The sequence below is a fragment of the Triticum dicoccoides genome, chromosome 1B (genome assembly GCF_002162155.2).
Source record: "Triticum dicoccoides isolate Atlit2015 ecotype Zavitan chromosome 1B, WEW_v2.0, whole genome shotgun sequence".
In the NCBI taxonomy this organism is placed as follows: Eukaryota; Viridiplantae; Streptophyta; class Magnoliopsida; order Poales; family Poaceae; genus Triticum; species Triticum dicoccoides.
Window position 1 is genome coordinate 680,825,806 of NC_041381.1, and position 4,238 is coordinate 680,830,043.

Below are 4,238 nucleotides of genomic sequence, written 5' to 3' on the forward strand. Positions count from 1 at the left end.
TGCCGCCGGCAATGGAGGACGCGGCGGCGGCCATCCCCGAAATGAACACTCCCAAGAGGCACGGACCAGTCCGTGTCGACGGCCTACAGGATCCGCCGGCGGTCGGCGGCGACCTCGACCTCTTCAGCCGCCTTCCCGACGCGCTGCTCGGCACCGTCGTCTCCCTCCTCCCCACCAAAGACGGCGCGCGCACGCAGACCCTCTCCCGCCGCTGGCGCCCCCTCTGGCGCTCCTCCAACGCGCCGCTCAACCTCATGGCGTCTCCAGGATCCTCTCCGACCACCCCGGCCCGGCCCGCCGCTTCTCGCTCCACCTCCTCTTCTCCCCCGACAGCCTGGGCGAGGTCGACGGCTGGTTCCGCTCCGGCTCCCTCGCCGGCCTCCAGGACCTCGAGGTCACCAACCTGGAGAAGCACCAGTACTACCCGCTGCCGCCGCACTCGCTGACCCGCTTCGCGCCCACCCTGCGCGTGCTCAGCCTTGGCGGCTGTCGGTTCGCTGACCTGGCCGCACCGCCGAGCTTTCCGCACCTCAAGCAGCTCATCCTCTACGACGTCGACATCTCGGAGCAATCTCTGCAAACCATGATCTCTGCCTGCGCTGTTCTGCAAAGCGTCTCGCTGCACAACATGGGCTTTGGTCGCCTTTGCATCAGCTCGCCGACGCTCAGGAGCATCGGCTTCTATGCTCCTCACTCACAAGGTGTCGTCACCTTCCAGGAGCTGGTCATTGAGGACGCCCCTTGCCTTGAGAGGTTGCTACCGATTTATCCAGACTCTAGTCCGGTGACCATACGAGTGATCCGGGCTCCTAAACTGGAGATACTTGGTTTCTTGTCTGAACGCATATCCACACTCCACCTTGGAACCACTGTCTTTCAGGTAGCAGCAAGGTCAAGGACAATCGTGCATTCGCCATTCCTGTAGGCATGCTATTATTCTTACATCGCACTTTTTGTTTTCTCCAGAAGATGATTGCTGTCAGCTTGACAACCAAAATGCACTCAATGAAGATTTTGGTTCTTGACTCTGGCCCTAATCTGGGTGTGGTTGTTGACTTCTTGAAGTGCTTCCCCTGCTTGGAGAAGCTCTATGTCATTGTGAGTACGCATATTTATTGCTAGAAATGTCAAAACAACACTGGTTCAGAATTAGGATCTAGTGAACTACTAGTATTTAGCTGCCAATTTGTTAACAACTGTCTTTATATCATATATTTTTCCTATCCCCAGTTGAATCGGCACAAGGATGTAAATTATGTGTGGAAGCATGGTCCACTGGATCCAGTTCGATGCCTTGAGCTCCATCTAAAAAAAGTGGTGTTGAAGAATTACAATGGTGACAGGAGGGCATTTACTAACCTTGCCAAGTTCTTTATTTTGAATGCAAAAGTGCTGAAAGAAATGGAAATCGGATTCTTTCAAATTGGCAACGAAGAATGGGTTTGTTGTCAACATAGGCAACTACAAGTTGAGAATAGAGCTTCTCAAGGCGCTCGAATTGAACTAAAAGATGATATGGACCTGAAATTCACTGACCATGTGCATACCCATAATTTGTCAATTGCTGATCCCTTTGACAGATCCTTGTGTGGATGCTCCAAGTGTGTTAGGGAGCCCTTCTGAAGATTGTGTCACCCTCTGTCCAAAGCCAAAACAACGTGGGCCGCCCTTGCTTGTCTGTGTTGTCACACCCTTATGGCGCTATGCAGAATGGTCTACTCACTTCAGGAATGGTATTGATTTGTGCCGACTCTGGAGCAACCCAGGATTGAGGAGGTGGTGTCTGGGCCAAGGATTAAAATTGATTTTGCAAATGTACAAGACCCTTGAATGTTACTAGTTTTTTGTGTGTTATGCTTATTAGTTCGTACTTGCTGTTTCTATTCTGCTCAAAGTCGTATTGTAAGCTTAGACCATGTGTAGGCTACAAGCCTACAACTAATATATTTGTGGCTCTACTTCTTGCTTTGATGAAAGGACATAGCCTTGTATTTCTTTGTTTAAAAGAGTTACAACTTTGTTAGCAGGTCACTGGGACCACCTGTAGACCACAACCAATATCCGCAAACTTGTCTGCTAGCTAGTTTAGTCAAGAATGTATGGTTGGTTCACAGAATCCATTTATTTCATGGATTTTAAATTTGATATCTTGTGTTTATACCATTCTTCTATTCTCATAAAAGAAAACCAAGTAAAATGTACATTATATTTTCCTGTGCTAAATTTAAGGTGGATTTAAAAGGCATAATCTGTATTTTTATGGTTTCATGACCTCATTCTATCACAAATTACTATATTTACATGTCCTGAATCGATAGCATGGAGCAATTGGTTATTGTGTTTAGACGATTGATTCTGCTGGGTTTTTTTTTATCCCTATCCATTTATTGGTTGACATGGCACATAAAGATTGCCTGGTGGGGTTCACACTCATCCAGGGGATGATTCTGGCTATGGATTATCAAAAGATGAAAGTTACAAAGAAAGCAGCTTATCGAGTAATGAAGTAGTGAATTTATTTTGTCTTGCTTTTATGTGGTTGCAGTACATTATTTGGCTTCTTCAGGAAAGAGATGCTTCTCCTTTCTTTTTTTCCCATTCTCTGTTCACACATACCAAAATGGGAGACTTTCAGAGACTTTTTTATTGAAGACATTCAGTTTTTGCTAACCCCTCATTTTTTACCAATAGGGTGTTAAATCATTGAAAGGAGATTTCTCAAAGTTTTGGAAGGAGTCGGATATCTTAACTGGGGTTATCATTTGATGCATTATTTCATTCAAAAAATAAGTCTTGCGGTGCATCTGGAGTATTTATTTATTTTCTTATATCAGATTAAAACGTTAATTGTATTCTCTGGTTATCCAATCATGCATTTTCCTTTTTTTGTAGTCTTCCGTCTTCTCATTTCTTTAGTCATCACTCGTTGTTGTTCATTTCATTACATTCCTTCATTATTTATTTGTTTAATTTGTTTCTTGGTCACTTAGTTCCTCTTCAGCTTTTTCGGTGTTTTTTGTCTCTTCATTTTCTAGTCTTCGGTCTTCTTGTTCCTCTAGTCATCACTCTTTGTTGTTGTTTATCTTTCTTCATTTCTTCTTTTCTTTCTTGTCAGTTTCTTTAGTATTTGTTTCCTTTTTACTTAATTTCTTTCTAGTTCCTTGGTCTTTCTTCAGTCTTCCTCATCATCAGTCTCTCATAGCTCCTTAGGTGCTTAGTCTTCTTCAGTTTTGCGCTCCATGTTTCATCTTTTCAGGACTTGAAACCAGATGGACAGGCAAGACAATGCTTCTAAACCTTTCTTCAGTAAGTCTCTGTATGCTTCTATTTCTCTTGCTAGAGACTATGTTCTAAATTTCCTTTTTACTATCTAAGCGAGATATTATTAGTTTTCAGTCATGTTGAGATCAGTGTTTTGTTTTCTGCTACACCAACTCTGTTTCATCAGTAATATTTTTCAGTCATGTTGAGACATTTAGTGGTTTCAGTGTACTTCTGTTTTCGCATTCTTATGTCTGCTATCTATGAGGTTTTCCGGTAGACTTGTACCGTGTGATAGTTGTGCAATATGCAGCGTAAAAGATGCCCTTCATGGTGCAAGAATTCTGTCTTCATGGGCCAGGGCAAAAGGATCGTCCATTTGCCCTGAACAGATCACATGTTTGTCAAGCCTGGGTATCTAGCATCAAATGTATGGTTGAAAAGCTTCTTGAACCATCCTGTGGATACAAAAATGGCAGATCAGTGGACAAGAGTAGCATTTTCAGTCCCAGTGCAGAGCTGCTCTGACTGTTGTCGTCGTGAAATTCCAACTCTTACCAACAGCAAGGGACATAGAATCATTTTCCCGGTGGTACGATGTGCCGTGTTGTGCAAGTAGCCAACAAATCAAGAGGACACAAACACGGTGAGCAACCAATGGACACACCTGATAGCTGAATGTACTACATATCAACAACGACCGTCTACTGAAGAGAGAAATCGCTTCCGAAATTACAAGCTCATGTGCCGGATCGTTTCAGTGCAGGCGCGCAGTTGGATAAAATTCAGCTAGCCGACATCACATCCTCCAGATGCTGTTCTACAAGAGCACTGCACCTATATTTTGGTCGAGATAACAGGAATATGTGGCCACGGGTCGACATTGAATGTCTGAATTTTGACGGGCCAACTTACCACAAGACTGCATCAGGTTGGAGGTAGGAGACGCACAAGACACAACCGTCTGATGAAGATCA

General features: G+C 44.4%; 1 pseudogene; it reads left to right on the plus strand.

Annotated features, from left to right (window-relative positions):
- The first annotated feature begins 7 nt into the window (after positions 1 to 7).
- Positions 8 to 1,951, plus strand: LOC119312430 (annotated as a pseudogene).
- Positions 1,952 to 4,238: the final 2,287 nt, after the last annotated feature.